The following is a 22,487-nucleotide window of genomic DNA, read 5'->3' as shown; positions in this document are numbered from 1 at the left end:
TCCACAAATACCCCTAACATGAAATCCTGAAAACAGCACAGCATAAAACAAACCATAAACAATCAACAGTTTGGTCTTAATATACATGTATTCTTTAACACAAGACAGAGACATGTTTACACATGTATATGTCTCTGCACAGGCCAATTACCTTGACTTTATAAGTTTAGACCCTTGAATGATCTCCAATTGGGAACATATCTGACAAGTTTGATATCATTTGAATCAAAGGTCATAGCACGAATATTTGTTTAAATCAGATGAATTCTGATTTATTTATTTGTTTTCTTAACACTCTATTTGTTCTTAAAAAGTAAACCAAAATGAATGATCCTATAGTAAGATTTTGCCTCCGCGTGCATTCAATTTGCATTTCAAATCCAAGCAATCGTCATGAAATAATGAACACATATACACAAAATGTTTCTACAAGCTTTTGGTAAATTTATCTTTTAAAGAAACATTTAAAACGACTTTCCTGAATTTTTATACTGAATGGGCTAAAGTCCAACTTTTAAAACTGAACATTATATAAACAAAGTGAAATATTTATGACTTTTTTATCCATCACTATCCTTTTTCTTTCGTGTTTCAAATATGTGATTTGAAAAGAGCTCTCCTCCTTCGTGTGATCCTTGTAATTTGACCAAGATTTTTATTTTGAACATTGTAGTGCGGTGTTATTGCTTAGTTTTTTTCTTATTTAGTTACATTTTAAATGATTCGATCAGATAACTATCTTGCTAGAGCATTATCCAATGTATACATTACTTTTACGTTCGTTTCTGTCCCCTGCGTAGACAAAAAACTGAAATTTGTTATTATTTGAGGTATATAATATACACGGTTCCTGATACAATCACCGTAACTATCACCGTGGTTTGTGCGCATGCGCAAGAAACGCCCACCGAATTTCCTACTTTCATTTTTGAAAAATCTTCTATTTGGAGATAGATTTGTACGCATCTATTTACATTTTATCTGCGAAAGAAAATACACTTGCTCAGTTGCTGAAGTGGCTCTCTTTCTCGTCCTGAAGAGCACACATAACTTCTAAAACGTAAAAAAAATTATGTGAAAGGTATGAAAAATAATGCATTGTAACAATGAAAACATACATCATCTTTAAATGCAAAATAACATTTTAAAGGAAAAGAGGCTTCACCCCCCCCCCCCCCCCCCCCCCTTTTTCCTTTTCCAACTACAAAATGTGATCTGGTTCAAAAGAGCCGGACAATTAATACTTTTCATGTGTATGTGTCAGGTCAGTGTTCATAGGAGGTGGCCGAAATGTTTTCTTGGGGAGTCCAGAAAGTTTTCAAAAGATTGTTATGGATAGTGCATGTATGACATGTATGAGGGGGATAGGACCTTTATCAGGGGTCTCATTGGGGTGTTCCGATCCCGGATCCCGCTTACTGTTTTATCAGATTCCCGTATCCTGCTTACACTATATACGTAAGCAATTCTCATTTTTTTGTCATTTCCCTGGTCCCGCAAGACCTCACTTCCCGTTTTCATGACACAATAATTTGACTTTCACGTGGCATGCTTACAAATGAATTGGCAATCCCATGTCACGCTTAGACATCAATGAGAACCACTTTATCGGGACTCCAAGATCAGGTGTTTTTCGGAATTGACTATTTAGGGATCCAGGAATTTTTTTTTTGAATTTCGGGATGTTGGGATGTCAGGATTTAAATTCGGGAATTCAGAATTTCATGTTTTTAAGCCCAAGATTTTGGGATCAGGACTCCTCCTACCCCCGGTCATGTATGAGGGCGATACTTGTAATCCCGGGAAATCTTGGTACCTCTGTCTTAATGAATAACCGTAAAAAAAAATTGCCAAATGACAATTATAACAGTAATCACCACTCTATTCATCTATCAACACACTGTATATATTTATCACCATTCAGTATTAATCCTCATTCTGTATTAATCACCACTTTGTACAACACAATATATCTATCACAATGCTATATATTTATCACCATTCTGTATTAATCACCACTTTGTACAACACTGTATACATCTATCACCATGCTATATATTTATCACCACTCTATAAATCTATCAACACACTGTATATATCTAAAACCACAGTATATATTTATGGCCACTTTGTACGACACTGTATATATACCTAACACCAACAGTGTTTAATTTAGATCTTTCTGTATATATTTTTCATTATTGAGCACAATATATATCTATCACCATCTACAATATCTATCACCTAACTTTATCTCTCTATCACCATACTTTATCTGTCTATCACCATACTTAATATATATACCACTTCAGATATATATATATATATGTTTACATGCACACGTATAAAAATTGTGGTTTTTATCCATCACAATCATAGGTTTGAATGTAGTTTTCAATTTAGACTTGTTTATATAATTTGCGAAAGCAAATTTACAGATCTAACATTGTTTGGTTGATGTTTAGACGAGTTGTATATTATATATATATATATATATATCCACTAACTATCCACTAACTATATATCTATGTCCTTACTATACATCTATCACATCACGTAATCTATCACTACACTTTATATCACCAATCACCACTTTATATTAATATCACCATACTGAATATATATATATCACCACTTTATAAATCAATAACTGCTTTATAATTCAATCAACACACTATATATAACTAAAACCACTGTATATAACTATCACTGTTCTGTGTAAATATCAATTTGTACAATACTGTATAAATTAACCACCAAAAGATGTTTATATTTGTATCTCTCTGAATTTCTTTCCATACTATAGACCTCAACTGCCTCCCTTTATATGTTTATGACTTCACTGTTTATATTCATCGCCTTGCTAGATATCTTTTAGGTAGCTTCACATATCTCTTCCCACAATTCATATATTTATCACCTAACATTATACACCAATCACCCCACTTTATATATCTATCACCTCACTGTTGTCTTTCACCATACTATATATATGCATCACCACTCTTTATAAAGCTGTCACCACACTTTATATCTAGCACCGCACTTTATTTACCTATCACATCACAGTTTTACCTATCATCTCTCTTTATATTTGTATCACCATACTGAATATATCTAGCACCTCTCTCTATATATATGACTTTTCTACATTCTTGTAATCATGCTCATGTTCTATGTACATGAAAATAGGAATATGGTATAATGAATGTTGGTCAAACAACCTTATTGAATATATGTATATATCCTGTAGTAACACATTTTTATAGTGACTATTTTAACACATGAAATTTCATTTTTATCATACCACACACCGCATATCTATTGATACAGTCTCTTTATCTATTACCATACTCTCAATATCTATCACTACATCCCTTTGTGTATTACCACATTATAAACACCTATCTCATGGTATATATCAATCACTACACTCTATAATTATCATCATACTGTTTATATCTAAAACTTAATTGAAATCTCAATGACCTGAGTAAATATTTAACACCCCAATTGATACATCTTTCACCTTTCTTCATATATCTATCATCTTACTTGATACATTTATCACCTCACTTTATATATTTAGCACTTCACTATAGCTATATATATTGATATTGATATCCTCACTATATATACATATGTATATCAATCACATCACTTTATTTATATATCTATCACCTCACTTTATATATCTATCACCTCACTTTATATATCTATCACCTCACTTTATATATCTATCACCTCACTTTATATATCTATCACCTAACTTTACATATTTTCCCCTTAACTTTAAACATCTGTCACCACAATGTATATCTATCACCACACTTTGTATATTTATCACCTCATTTTATATATCCATCACCACGATTTTCATATCTATCATCACACTTAATATATCTATCATCACACTTAATATATTTATCACCTCACTATATACGTCTATCACCACACTGTTCATATGTCACAACACTATATATCTATCACCACACTTTGTATATCTATCACCAACCTATATACATCTATCACCACACTGTTCATATGTAACAACACTTTATATAACTATCACCACACTCTAAATATCTATCACTACACTTAATATATCTATCACCACACTTTATATATCTATCACCCTACTTTATATATCTATCACCTCACTTTATATATCTATCACTACACTTAATATATCTATCACCACACTTTATATATCTATCACCCCACTTAATATATCTATCACCACACTATTCATATGTCAAAACACTTTATGTATCTATCACCACACTTTGTATATCTATCACCACCCTATATACATCTACCACCACACTGTTCTTATGTCAAAACACTATATATCTATCACTACACTTTGTTTATCTATCACCACCCAATATACATCTATCACCACACTGTTCATATGAAACAACACTTTATATAACTATCACCACACTCTAAATATCTATCACTACACTTAATATATCTATCACCACACTTTATATATCTATCACCCCACTTTATATATCTATCACCACACTATTCATATGTCAAAACACTTTATGTATCTATCACCAAATTAAATACATCTATCACCACACTGTTAATATGTCATAACACTTTATGTATCTATCACCTCATTTTATATATCCATCAACACAATTTTTATATCTATCATCACACTTAATATATCTATCATTAAACTTAATATATTTATCACCTCACTAAATACATCTATCACCTCACTAAATACATCTATCACCACACTTTGTATATCTATCACCACCCTATATACATCTATCACCACACTGTTCTTATGTCAAAACACTATATATCTATCACCACACTTTGTTTATCTATCACCACCCAATATACATCTATCACCACACTGTTCATATGTAACAACACTTTATATAACTATCACCACAATCTAAATATCTATCACTACACTTAATATATCTATCACCACATTTTATATATCTATCACCTCACTTTATATATCTATCACCACACTATTCATATGTCACAACACTTTATGTATCTATCACCACACTTTGTATATCTCTCACCACCCTATATACATCTACCACCACACTGTTCTTATGTTTCAACACTATATATCTATCACCACACTTTGTTTATCTATCACCACCCAATATACATCTATCACCCCACTGTTCATATGTAACAACACTTTATATAACTATCACCACACTCTAAATATCTATCACTACACTTAATATATCTATCACCACACTTTATATATCTATCACCCCACTTAATATATCTATCACCACACTATTCATATGTCAAAACACTTTATGTATCTATCACCACACTTTGTATATCTATCACCACCCTATATACATCTATCACCACACTGTTCTTATGTTACAACTCTATATATCTATCACCACACTTTGTTTATCTATCACCACCCAATAAAAATCTATCACCACACTGTTCATATGTAACAACACTTTATATAACTATCACCACACTCTAAATATCTATCACTACACTTAATATATCTATCACCTCACTTTATATATCTATCACCCACTTTATATATCTATCACCTCACTTTATATATCTATCACCACACTATTCATATGTCAAAACACTTTATGTATCTATCACCACACTTTGTATATCTATCACCACCCTATATACATCTACCACCACACTGTTCTTATGTTACAACTCTATATATCTATCACCACACTTTGTTTATCTATCACCACCCAATAAAAATCTATCACCACACTGTTCATATGTAACAACACTTTATATAACTATCACCACACTCTAAATATCTATCACTACACTTAATATATCTATCACCACACTTTATATATCTATCACCTCACTTTATATATCTATCACCACACTATTCATATGTCAAAACACTTTATGTATCTATCACCACACTTTGTATATCTATCACCACCCTATATACATCTACCACCACACTGTTCTTATGTTCCAACACTATATATCTATTACCACACTTTGTTTATCTATCACCACCCAATATACATCTATCATCACACTTAATATATCTATCATCACACTTAATATATTTATCACCTCACTATATACGTCTATCACCACACTGTTCATATGTCACGACACTATATATCTATCACCACACTTTGTATATCTATCACCAACCTATATACATCTATCACCACACTGTTCATATGTAACAACACTTTATATAACTATCACCACACTCTAAATATCTATCACTACACTTAATATATCTATCACCACACTTTATATATCTATCACCCTACTTTATATATCTATCACCTCACTTTATATATCTATCACTACACTTAATATATCTATCACCAAACTTTATATATCTATCACCCCACTTAATATATCTATCACCACACTATTCATATGTCAAAACACTTTATGTATCTATCACCACACTTTGTATATCTATCACCACCCTATATACATCTACCACCACACTGTTCTTATGTCAAAACACTCTATATCTATCACTACACTTTGTTTATCTATCACCACCCAATATACATCTATCACCACACTGTTCATATGAAACAACACTTTATATAACTATCACCACACTCTAAATATCTATCACTACACTTAATATATCTATCACCACACTTTATATATCTATCACCACACTTTATATATCTATCACCCCACTTTATATATCTATCACCACACTATTCATATGTCAAAACACTTTATGTATCTATCACCACACTTTGTATACCTATCACCACCCTATATACATCTATCACCACACTGTTCTTATGTCAAAACACTATATATCTATCACCACACTTTGTTAATCTATCACCACCCAATATACATCTATCACCACACTGTTCACATGTAACAACACTTTAAATAACTATCACCACACTTTAAATATCTATCACTACACTAAACATATCTTTCACCACACTTTATATATCTATCACCACACTTTATATATCTATCACCACACTTTTCATATGTCAAAACACTTTATGTATCTATCACCAAATTAAATACATCTATCACCACACTGTTAATATGTCATAACACTTTATGTATCTATCACCTCATTTTATATATCCATCAACACAATTTTTATATCTATCATCACACTTAATATATCTATCATTAAACTTAATATATTTATCACCTCACTAAATACATCTATCACCACACTTTGTATATCTATCACCACCCTATATACATCTATCACCACACTGTTCTTATGTCAAAACACTATATATCTATCACCACACTTTGTTTATCTAACACCACCCAATATACATCTATCACCACACTGTTCATATGTAACAACACTTTATATAACTATCACCACAATCTAAATATCTATCACTACACTTAATATGTCTATCACCACACTTTATATATCTATCACCTCACTTTATATATCTATCACCACACTATTCATATGTCACAACACTTTATGTATCTATCACCACACTTTGTATATCTATCACCACCCTATATACATCTACCACCACACTGTTCTTATGTTTCAACACTATATATCTATCACCACACTTTGTTTATCTATCACCACCCAATATACATCTATCACCCCACTGTTCATATGTAACAACACTTTATATAACTATCACCACACTCTAAATATCTATCACTACACTTAATATATCTATCACCACACTTTATATATCTATCACCCCACTTAATATATCTATCACCACACTATTCATATGTCAAAACACTTTATGTATCTATCACCACACTTTGTATATCTATCACCTCCCTATATACATCTATCACCACACTGTTCTTATGTTACAACTCTATATATCTATCACCACACTTTGTTTATCTATCACCACCCAATAAAAATCTATCACCACACTGTTCATATGTAACAACACTTTATATAACTATCACCACACTCTAAATATCTATCACTACACTTAATATATCTATTACCACACTTTATATATCTATCACCTCACTTTATATATCTATCACCACACTATTCATATGTCAAAACACTTTATGTATCTATCACCACACTTTGTATATCTATCACCACCCTATATACATCTACCACCACACTGTTCTTATGTTCCAACACTATATATCTATTACCACACTTTGTTTATCTATCACCACCCAATATACATCTATCATCACACTTAATATATTTATCACCTCACTATATACGTCTATCACCACACTGTTAATATGTCACAACACTATATATCTATCACCACACTTTGTATATCTATCACCAACCTATATACATCTATCACCACACTGTTCATATGTAACAACACTTTATATAACTATCACCACACTCTAAATATCTATCACTACACTTAATATATCTATCACCACACTTTATATATCTATCACCCTACTTTATATATCTATCACCTCACTTTATATATCTATCACTACACTTAATATATCTATCACCACACTTTATATGTCTATCACCCCACTTAATATATCTATCACCACACTATTCATATGTCAAAACACTTTATGTATCTATCACCACACTTTGTATACCTATCACCACCCTATATACATCTATCACCACACTGTTCTTATGTCAAAACACTATATATCTATCACCACACTTTGTTAATCTATCACCACCCAATATACATCTATCACCACACTGTTCACATGTAACAACACTTTAAATAACTATCACCACACTTTAAATATCTATCACTACACTAAACATATCTTTCACCACACTTTATATATCTATCACCACACTTTATATATCTATCACCACACCATTCATATGTCAAAACACTTTATGTATCTATCACCAAATTAAATACATCTATCACCACACTGTTAATATGTCATAACACTTTATGTATCTATCACCTCATTTTATATATCCATCAACACAGTTTTTATATCTATCATCACACTTAATATATCTATCATTAAACTTAATATATTTATCACCTCACTAAATACATCTATCACCACACTTTGTATATCTATCACCACCCTATATACATCTATCACCACACTGTTCTTATGTCAAAACACTATATATCTATCACCACACTTTGTTTATCTATCACCACCCAATATACATCTATCACCACACTGTTCTTATGTCAAAACACTATATATCTATCACCACACTTTGTTTATCTATCACCACCCAATATACATCTATCACCACACTGTTCATATGTAACAACACTTTATATAACTATCACCACAATCTAAATATCTATCACTACACTTAATATATCTATCACCACATTTTATATATCTATCACCTCACTTTATATATCTATCACCACACTATTCATATGTCACAACACTTTATGTATCTATCACCACACTTTGTATATCTCTCACCACCCTATATACATCTACCACCACACTGTTCTTATGTTTCAACACTATATATCTATCACCACACTTTGTTTATCTATCACCACCCAATATACATCTATCACCCCACTGTTCATATGTAACAACACTTTATATAACTATCACCACACTCTAAATATCTATCACTACACTTAATATATCTATCACCACACTTTATATATCTATCACCCCACTTAATATATCTATCACCACACTATTCATATGTCAAAACACTTTATGTATCTATCACCACACTTTGTATATCTATCACCACCCTATAAACATCTATCACCACACTGTTCTTATGTTACAACTCTATATATCTATCACCACACTTTGTTTATCTATCACCACCCAATAAAAATCTATCACCACACTGTTCATATGTAACAACACTTTATATAACTATCACCACACTCTAAATATCTATCACTACACTTAATATATCTATCACCTCACTTTATATATCTATCACCCACTTTATATATCTATCACCTCACTTTATATATCTATCACCACACTATTCATATGTCAAAACACTTTATGTATCTATCACCACACTTTGTATATCTATCACCACCCTATATACATCTACCACCACACTGTTCTTATGTCAAAACACTATATATCTATCACCACACTTTGTTTATCTATCACCACCCATTATACATCTATCACCCCACTGTTCATATGTAACAACACTTTATATAACTATCACCACACTCTAAATATCTATCACTACACTTAATATATCTATCACCACACTTTATATATCTATCACCCCACTTAATATATCTATCACCACACTATTCATATGTCAAAACACTTTATGTATCTATCACCACACTTTGTATATCTATCACCACCCTATATACATCTATCACCACACTGTTCTTATGTTACAACTCTATATATCTATCACCACACTTTGTTTATCTATCACCACCCAATAAAAATCTATCACCACACTGTTCATATGTAACAACACTTTATATAACTATCACCACACTCTAAATATCTATCACTACACTTAATATATCTATCACCACACTTTATATATCTATCGCCTCACTTTATAAATCTATCACCACACTATTCATATGTCAAAACACTTTATGTATCTATCACCACACTTTGTATATCTATCACCACCCTATATACATCTACCACCACACTGTTCTTATGTTCCAACACTATATATCTATTACCACACTTTGTTTATCTATCACCACCCAATATACATCTATCATCACACTTTATATCTATCATCACACTTAATATATTTATCACCTCACTATATACGTCTATCACCACACTGTTCATATGTCACGACACTATATATCTATCACCACACTTTGTATATCTATCACCAACCTATATACATCTATCACCACACTGTTCATATGTAACAACACTTTATATAACTATCACCACACTCTAAATATCTATCACTACACTTAATATATCTATCACCACACTTTATATATCTATCACCCTACTTTATATATCTATCACCTCACTTTATATATCTATCACTACACTTAATATATCTATCACCAAACTTTATATATCTATCACCCCACTTAATATATCTATCACCACACTATTCATATGTCAAAACACTTTATGTATCTATCACCACACTTTGTATATCTATCACCACCCTATATACATCTACCACCACACTGTTCTTATGTCAAAACACTCTATATCTATCACTACACTTTGTTTATCTATCACCACCCAATATACATCTATCACCACACTGTTCATATGAAACAACACTTTATATAACTATCACCACACTCTAAATATCTATCACTACACTTAATATATCTATCACCACACTTTATATATCTATCACCACACTTTATATATCTATCACCCCACTTTATATATCTATCACCACACTATTCATATGTCAAAACACTTTATGTATCTATCACCACACTTTGTATACCTATCACCACCCTATATACATCTATCAACACACTGTTCTTATGTCAAAACACTATATATCTATCACCACACTTTGTTAATCTATCACCACCCAATATACATCTATCACCACACTGTTCACATGTAACAACACTTTAAATAACTATCACCACACTTTAAATATCTATCACTACACTAAACATATCTTTCACCACACTTTATATATCTATCACCACACTTTATATATCTATCACCACACTATTCATATGTCAAAACACTTTATGTACCTATCACCAAATTAAATACATCTATCACCACACTGTTAATATGTCATAACACTTTATGTATCTATCACCTCATTTTATATATCCATCAACACAATTTTTATATCTATCATCACACTTAATATATCTATCATTAAACTTAATATATTTATCACCTCACTAAATACATCTATCACCACACTTTGTATATCTATCACCACCCTATATACATCTATCACCACACTGTTCTTATGTCAAAACACTATATATCTATCACCACACTTTGTTTATCTAACACCACCCAATATACATCTATCACCACACTGTTCATATGTAACAACACTTTATATAACTATCACCACAATCTAAATATCTATCACTACACTTAATATGTCTATCACCACACTTTATATATCTATCACCTCACTTTATATATCTATCACCACACTATTCATATGTCACAACACTTTATGTATCTATCACCACACTTTGTATATCTATCACCACCCTATATACATCTACCACCACACTGTTCTTATGTTTCAACACTATATATCTATCACCACACTTTGTTTATCTATCACCACCCAATATACATCTATCACCCCACTGTTCATATGTAACAACACTTTATATAACTATCACCACACTCTAAATATCTATCACTACACTTAATATATCTATCACCACACTTTATATATCTATCACCCCACTTAATATATCTATCACCACACTATTCATATGTCAAAACACTTTATGTATCTATCACCACACTTTGTATATCTATCACCTCCCTATATACATCTATCACCACACTGTTCTTATGTTACAACTCTATATATCTATCACCACACTTTGTTTATCTATCACCACCCAATAAAAATCTATCACCACACTGTTCATATGTAACAACACTTTATATAACTATCACCACACTCTAAATATCTATCACTACACTTAATATATCTATTACCACACTTTATATATCTATCACCTCACTTTATATATCTATCACCACACTATTCATATGTCAAAACACTTTATGTATCTATCACCACACTTTGTATATCTATCACCACCCTATATACATCTACCACCACACTGTTCTTATGTTCCAACACTATATATCTATTACCACACTTTGTTTATCTATCACCACCCAATATACATCTATCATCACACTTAATATATTTATCACCTCACTATATACGTCTATCACCACACTGTTAATATGTCACAACACTATATATCTATCACCACACTTTGTATATCTATCACCAACCTATATACATCTATCACCACACTGTTCATATGTAACAACACTTTATATAACTATCACCACACTCTAAATATCTATCACTACACTTAATATATCTATCACCACACTTTATATATCTATCACCCTACTTTATATATCTATCACCTCACTTTATATATCTATCACTACACTTAATATATCTATCACCACACTTTATATGTCTATCACCCCACTTAATATATCTATCACCACACTATTCATATGTCAAAACACTTTATGTATCTATCACCACACTTTGTATACCTATCACCACCCTATATACATCTATCACCACACTGTTCTTATGTCAAAACACTATATATCTATCACCACACTTTGTTAATCTATCACCACCCAATATACATCTATCACCACACTGTTCACATGTAACAACACTTTAAATAACTATCACCACACTTTAAATATCTATCACTACACTAAACATATCTTTCACCACACTTTATATATCTATCACCACACTTTATATATCTATCACCACACCATTCATATGTCAAAACACTTTATGTATCTATCACCAAATTAAATACATCTATCACCACACTGTTAATATGTCATAACACTTTATGTATCTATCACCTCATTTTATATATCCATCAACACAGTTTTTATATCTATCATCACACTTAATATATCTATCATTAAACTTAATATATTTATCACCTCACTAAATACATCTATCACCACACTTTGTATATCTATCACCACCCTATATACATCTATCACCACACTGTTCTTATGTCAAAACACTATATATCTATCACCACACTTTGTTTATCTATCACCACCCAATATACATCTATCACCACACTGTTCATATGTAACAACACTTTATATAACTATCACCACAATTTAAATATCTATCACTACACTTAATATATCTATCACCACACTTTATATATCTATCACCTCACTTTATATATCTATCACCACACTATTCATATGTCACAACACTTTATGTATCTATCACCACACTTTGTATATCTATCACCACCCAATATACATCTATCACCCCACTGTTCATATGTAACAACACTTTATATAACTATCACCACACTCTAAATATCTATCACTACACTTAATATATCTATCACCACACTTTATATATCTATCACCCCACTTAATATATCTATCACCACACTATTCATATGTCAAAACACTTTATGTATCTATCACCACACTTTGTATATCTATCACCACCCTATATACATCTATCACCACACTGTTCTTATGTTACAACTCTATATATCTATCACCACACTTTGTTTATCTATCACCACCCAATAAAAATCTATCACCACACTGTTCATATGTAACAACACTTTATATAACTATCACCACACTCTAAATATCTATCACTACACTTAATATATCTATCACCTCACTTTATATATCTATCACCCCACTTTATATATCTATCACCTCACTTTATATATCTATCACCACACTATTCATATGTCAAAACACTTTATGTATCTATCACCACACTTTGTATATCTATCACCACCCTATATACATCTACCACCACACTGTTCTTATGTCAAAACACTATATATCTATCACCACACTTTGTTTATCTATCACCACCCAATATACATCTATCACCCCACTGTTCATATGTAACAACACTTTATATAACTATCACCACACTCTAAATATCTATCACTACACTTAATATATCTATCACCACACTTTATATATCTATCACCCCACTTTATATATCTGTCACCACACTATTCATATGTCAAAACACTTTATGTATCTATCACCAAATTAGATACATATATCACCACACTATTCATATGTCATAACACTTTATGTATCTTTCACCACACTTTCTATCACACCTCAATTTATATATCCATCAACACACTTTTTATATCTATCATCAAATTTTTTATATTTATCACCTCACTATATATATCTATCACCACACTTTGTTTATCTATCACCACCCAATATACATCTATCACCACACTGTTCATATGTCACAACACTATATATCTATCACCACACTCTAAATATCTATCACCACACTTAATATATCTATCACCACACTTCATTTATCTATCACCACACTTTTCATATTGATCACCACACTGCATATCTATCACCACACTATTCATATGTCAAAACACTTCATGTATCTATCACTAAATTATATACATTTATCACCACACTGTTCATATGTCAACTAACTTCATGTATCTATCATCACATTTTATATACAGTCTCTTTATCTTTTACCATACTCTCAATATCTATCACTACGTCCCTTTGTGTATTACCACATTATTAACACCTATCACCTAACTATCAGCTCACGGTATATATCAATCACTTCACTCTATAATTATCATCATACTGTTTATATCTAAACCTTAATTGATATATCAATGACCTGAGTAAATATTTAACACCACAATTGATACATCTTCCACCTTTCTTCATATATCTATCATCTTACTTGATACATTTATCATCTCAATTAATATATTAAGCACTTCACTATAGCTATATATATTGATGTCCTCACTGTATATACATATATATATCTATCACCTCACTTTATATATCTATCACCTAACTTTACATATTTTCCACATAACTTTAAACATCTGTCACCACAATGTATATCTATCACCACACCTTGTATATCTATCACCACACTTTGTATATTTATCACCTCATTTTATATATCCATCACAATGATTTTTATATCTATCATCACACTTAATATATCTATCATCACACTTAATATATTTATCACCTCACTATATACATCTATCACCACACTGTTCATATATCACAACACTATATATCTATCACCACACTTTGTATATCTATTACCACCCTATATACATGTATCATCACACTGTTCATATGTCACAACACTTTATATAACTATCACCACACTCTAAATATCTATCACCATTCTTAATATATCTATCACCACACTTGATATATCTATCACCACACTTTATATATCTATCACCACACTTTATATATCTATCACATTATTCATATGTCAAAACACTTTATGTATCTATCACCAAATTATATACATCTATCACCACACTGTTCATATGTCACCTAATTAATGTATCTATCATAATTATATGGTCATTTTTTTATAAATTTTCTATTAACAAAACTTTGAATTTTTCAAAATACTAAGGATTTTCTTACCCCAGGAGTAGATTACCTTAGCCGTATTTGGCACAACTTTTTGGAATTTTGGATCCTCAATGCTCTTCAACTTTGTATTTATTTGGCTTTTTAACTATTTTGATCTGAGCGTCACTGATGAGTCTTATGTAGAAGAAACGCGCGTCTGGCGTATAAAATTATAATCCTGGTATTTTTGATAACTATGTATAAAATTATAATCCTGGTACTTTTGATAACTATTTGTATATCTATCACATAACTTTGTATATCTTTCACCTCACTTTATACAAATATCACCCACTGTGCATTGTAACCACACTATGCATATCTTTCATCTCACTTTATATATCTATCACCTCATTTTATATATGAATGGCCTCGCTGAAAATATCTCATTGACAGCACTGTTTATACTTTTTCACCACATTTTATATATGTATCTATTACCTCACTGCACTGTTTAAATCAATTACAACATCATCAATACTTGTCACCAGCCAGTATATATCTTAATACTATTCTCACTCAGCAATAGTGATGGTAAAGTTTTTTTAGAAAATGATACTCAATAAAAGATATATATAGTGTGCTGGTTGATATATTCCACTATTGCTACAGTCACTGTATTCATCACCACACTCTCCATATCTATCCCAACACTCTCAATAGCTATCCCAATACTATGATTATCTATCACTACACTCTCCATTCCAAAGCCAACAGTCGTCATTATGTATATCATAATTGTCTGTATTTATATCATAATTGTCTGTATTTATATCATAATAGCCTCTATTTTTTTTATTGAGTTAAGCCTGCCAATTGATATTTTATCGTGCGTTTTGCTATGTTGTGATGTCATGCTATTGTTTCAGAAAAAGGGAGAAGGTTTGGTACCATTAAAACTTTTAATCCCCCTGCAAAATTTTTCACCTGTCCTAAGTCAGGAATCTGATGTACAGTAGTTGTCGTTTGTTTATGTAATTTATACATGTTTCTCGTTTCTTTTTTTTTATATAGATTAGACTGTTGGTTTTCCTGTTTGAATGGTTTTACACTTGTAATTTGGAGCCCTTTACAGCTTGTTGTTCAGTGTGAGTCAAGTCTCCATGTTGAAGGCCCTACATTGACCTATAATGGTTTAATTTTTTTAATTGTTATTTGGATGGAGAGTTGTCTCATTGGCACTCACACCACATATTCATATATCTATCTATATATATCATAACAGTCTCTATGTATATCCCCACATAATAAACACCTATTATCTTACTTTATTTATTCATCACCTCACTTTATATATCAATCACCACAAACTCTATATATCTATCCACATACTTTCAATATCTATCCAAACACTCTCTATATCTATCCCCATGCTTTTGATATCAATCCCCACAATCTCTATATCTTTCTCCTCAGTCTCTATGTATATGTCCTCACTATATAAAACCTACTCCATTACTTTATTAATCAATCATCTTACTTTATAAATCAATCACATTCTCTCTTTGATTATCATCAGACTTTCTACATCTTTCCCACAGTTTCTATGTTTATTGCCACATGATATTTAATCTACCACCTTAATAAACATACATATCACCTTAATTTATTTATCAATCACCTCACTACATATATCAATCACCACACAATCTCTATATCTATTCTCATACTCTCTATCCCCACAGAGTTATGCATACTTTCAAATAACAAACACTGATCACCTTATTTTGTATACCTATTACCTCACTTTATATATCAATCACCACATACTCTATATCTATCCCCATGATCTCTGCATCTATCACCCACTCTCTATATCTAAACCAACAGTCTATGTATATCTCCACATATTAAATACCTTTCACTTTAATTTATTTATCAATCACCTCACTTAATATATAAATCACCATACTCTCTATATCTATCCACATACTCTCTATATCCACCACAAATGTCTCTCTGTATATATCCACATATTAAACACCTATCACTTTACTTTATTTATCAATCACCTCACTTTATGTATAAATCACCACACTCTCTATATCTATCCACATACTCTCTATATCCACCACAAATGTCTCTCTCTATATATCCACATATTAAACACCTATCACCTTACTTTATTTATCAATCACCTCACTTAATATATAAATCACCACACTCTCTATAATTATCCCCATAATCATTGTATCTATCCCCACAATCTCTATGTATATCACAACATTATAAACACCTATCACTTTACTTTATTTATCAATCTCCTCAGTTTATACATGTTATACATCAATCACCACACTCTCTTTGTTTATCCCCATATTCTATATCCACCATAAAAGTCTATGTTTATCTGCACATAATAATTACCTATCACTTTACTTTATTTATCAATCACCTCACTTTAAACATGTTATACATCAATCACCACACTCTCTTTGTTTATCCCCATATTTTATATCCACCCCCAAAGTCTATGTTTATCTGCACATAATAAACACCTATCACCTTACTTTATTTATCAATCACCTCACTTTATATATCAATCACCACATTCTCTATATCTATCCCCATGATCTCTGTATCTATCCCCCACAATCTCTATGTATATCACTACACTATATACACCTGTGCCTTTAGTTAAAATACCAATCACCTCACTTTGTAAATCAATCATTTCATTTTATATGTATCACCTCACTCAAAATATCTTTCACCTCACTGTTTATATTTTCACCTCAATTTGTATATTATGTCTATCACACCACTGGTTATATCTCTCAAAGCCCTATTTATACCAATTTCAAAGTGGATATGAGCATAATAATAATCCACTTTTCTGTACAGAAATCTGTTTATGTGTTTTTAGATTTTAAACTAAAAATTACTCAATGTGACACCTATCATTGTTATTTTTTTTTCAGAAAAGGGAAACTAGATATTTGAGAGATAGAAAATAGAAGAAAAGGAAAAGGTAAGCTTCATTGATATTGATAGTATTATACATATGAATGTAAAGAGTTAATTAGCAATCAAACAATCCTGGTTGAAATGAAATAATTGAAAAAAAATGTTTTTTTAAAGAATAACTGCTCAAAATGTCATGCAATATTTTATGTAAATATCATGTCAGGTAACTTTTCAATAAAAGTAGCAAATATGGTATACTAACTGTGGGTCAATGATTCTAACATTCAAGATGAGTAAACCTTATAAATATATTGCTTCAGTGTTATTGTACTTGTAGCATTGTCTACATAATACATCTGCTGGAACACACATAATGTATATACCACCACATATTATGTATCTACTACATCACATGATATAATTATGGCCACATATAATATAGCTACCACCACACATAATCAACCACCACACTATTTTGTTGATCACCACACTGTTTGTCTATCAACTCACTGTGTTTATATATCACCACACTATGTTTGTCTATCATCTCACTATTGCCTATCACCACACTATTGTCTATCATCACACTATGTTTGTCTATCACCACACTTTGTTTGTCTATCACCACACTGTGTTTGTCTATCACCACACTATGTTTGTCAATCACCACACTATGTTTGTCTATCACCTTACTAATGTCTATCACCACACTGTGTTTATCTATCACCACACTATGTTTGTCTATCACCACACTATGTTTTTCTATCACCTCACTATTGTCTATCACCACTGTGTGTATATCTATCACCACACTATGTTTGTCAATCGACACACTTTGTTTGTCTATTACCTCACTATTGTCTATCACCACACTGTATATCTATCACCACACTATGTATATCTATCACCACACTATGTTTGTCTATCACCACACTGTGTTCATAAATTACCACACTATGTTTTTCTTTCACCACACTATGTTTGTCTATCACCACACTACACTATATACACCTGTGCCTTTAGTTAAAATACCAATCACCTCACTTTGTAAATCAATCATTTCATTTTATATGTATCACCTCACTCAAAATATCTATCACCTCACTGTTTATATTTTCATCTCAATTTGTCTATCACACCACTGGGTATATCTCTCAAAGCACCCTATTTATACCAATTTCAAAGTTTGTTTTTAGATTTTAAACTAAAAATTACTCAATGTGACACCTATCATTGTTACTTTTTTTCAGAAAAAGGAAACTAAATATTTGAGAGATAGAAAATAGAAGAAAAGGAAAAGGTAATCTTCATTTTTATTTATTTGTCTATCACCACACTATGTTTGTCTATTACTTTAGTATGTTTGTCTATCACAACACTTTATATTTTAAGCATCACAGTTTTCATATTCACCAACACATTCTTATTACCAATACTAGATAAAAAGAAATAGTTATGATTAAGCCTTGTTTTCTCCCTATATTGACATTTCATAAAAAAGGTAAATCATGGTTCTTTGAAATGCATTTCTAATGAAAAAAATGATTTGAACTTTTCATTTAAATGATTGATCTCACAAATGAATTGTATTTCTGCATTACAAATTTTACAATTTGATACAATCTGGGGATTATTTGCTGTCTTTGCATTGATGAAACACTCCTATTTACTCTCAGATGGAAAATAAATGTCAACTGTTTGAGACATTTAAATTTTGTATTGTATTAGACTAATTATTTATTCAACTGAACCATATATTGTTTTGTAGGTTAATCAAGATGTAGTGCTGGCCACACACTTAAGAAAGAATAAGAACAAGAATGTCTTTACAGAATAGGGGAGACTATTTTACTGCACTTAGATTTGTGTTTTTGTTATAATTAACTGATATTGTAATTTGTCCTTGGATAAAATATCTGCAATGTGGAGGACAACTGAACTGTGTTCTTATATATTGAAGACCTACAATGATTTAAAATGCATGAACTTTATACTACTGGAAAATGGTTATCATTAAAGTAACAAACACAGAATTTATTTACATGTATAAAATGTTATCTGAAAGGTGAAAGGTGAAAGTAAACAGATTCCTGGTTGTTTGAATACAAATCAAAGCAGTTGTATTGTGTAGTTAAGAATATATTTACGTTGTTTATGCATTTATATATTGGAATATTTAGAATTGTACAATATGTTTAATTTTCTAAAACCTTCGTTCTATGTTATGTAGGTTTGATTTTCATGAAATAAAAAGTTTAAAATTTTATTATTACTTTTACTTAATATCAATGTGATTATTTTCCAGCAACAATTGCTATATGATTGCTTTTCTATATATATAATGAAATTCTTCATCACTTTATTGACAAGAACTAAATATTGTGTCTATGATGATAATAAGAAATTGTAAACAGTCTTATGATAGGGAGACTTGGAATATCTTGAAATGGTTGTATATTAAACTCATGAAATAGAGTTATTGGTTTCCGAAATTTTTCAGATTATTCCGGAGGGAACATCTACAATCTTTTATGAACATTTTATATATTACCGACTGTAAGACATAGGTACTTTAGTCAGGGTGAAATATCCAAAAGACACTTACATAGTAGGGTGTATTATTGATATTTGAGCGGGAACATCAACAATGCATCATACACAGTTCTATGGTATTTTTCTAAATGCAGGAGAGATATATATATAGGTACACTATTATGGATGATATTCTCCATGAAAATTTATTCAGTAGCTGCAAGTGTCGAACTACGATGACATCTACAATGCTTCATACACATTTGATATTTACTAACTGTAAGGGATATATAGGTTTATTAGTAAGGATGAAATTTTTCCAAGAACATTTATACAGTAGGCTGCAAGTGTTGATATTTAAGAGGGAAAATCTACAATCCTTTATACACATTTTGTATTTTACCGACTGCATGACATATAAGAAATGACAGAAATATGAAATATTTCCAGGAAAATTATAAAGCTGTGGTTTGTGCTCATAGTTGAAGTCCGTACTGTGACCTTTAGTTGTTAATTTCTGTGTCAATTTGGTTTCTTGTGGAGAGTTGTCTCATTGGCAATCATACCATATCTTCTTTTTTGTCGAGCCTGCAACTTTTGTTGCAGAGAGCTCGACATAGGGATAGTGATCCGGCGGCGGCTGCGGCGGCGGTGTTAGCTAACTTCTTAAAAGGTTTATATTTTAGAAGGTGATAGACCTGGATGCTTCATACTTTGTATATAGATGCCTCATGTTAGGAAGTTTCCGTCAGTCACATGTCCAATGTCCTTGATCTCATTTTTATGGTTCAGTGACCACTTGAATAAAAAGTTCCAATTTTTTGTAATGTTGAATTCTCTCTTATTATAAATAATAGGATAACTGTATTTGGTATGTGCTTACCTTGCAAGGTCCTCATGTCTGTCAGGCAGTTTTCACTTGACCTCGACCTCATTTCATGGATCAGTGAACAAGGACAAGT

General features: G+C 31.2%; 1 long non-coding RNA gene across 1 annotated transcript; it reads left to right on the top strand.

Moving 5' to 3' along the window:
• The first annotated feature begins 849 nt into the window (after window positions 1–849).
• On the top strand, window positions 850–21,221 carry LOC134716084 (uncharacterized). Its single transcript, XR_010106828.1, has 4 exons — window positions 850–1,081; window positions 19,008–19,057; window positions 20,244–20,293; window positions 20,762–21,221. It is a non-coding gene; the product is annotated as an uncharacterized LOC134716084 (long non-coding RNA).
• The last annotated feature ends 1,266 nt before the right edge of the window (window positions 21,222–22,487 follow it).

This window comes from Mytilus trossulus, chromosome 4, assembly GCF_036588685.1.
Source record: "Mytilus trossulus isolate FHL-02 chromosome 4, PNRI_Mtr1.1.1.hap1, whole genome shotgun sequence".
NCBI classification, from domain to species: domain Eukaryota; kingdom Metazoa; phylum Mollusca; class Bivalvia; order Mytilida; family Mytilidae; genus Mytilus; species Mytilus trossulus.
The sequence above is the reverse complement of the archived record's forward strand: the minus strand, read 5'-3'. Positions and strand labels throughout refer to the sequence as shown.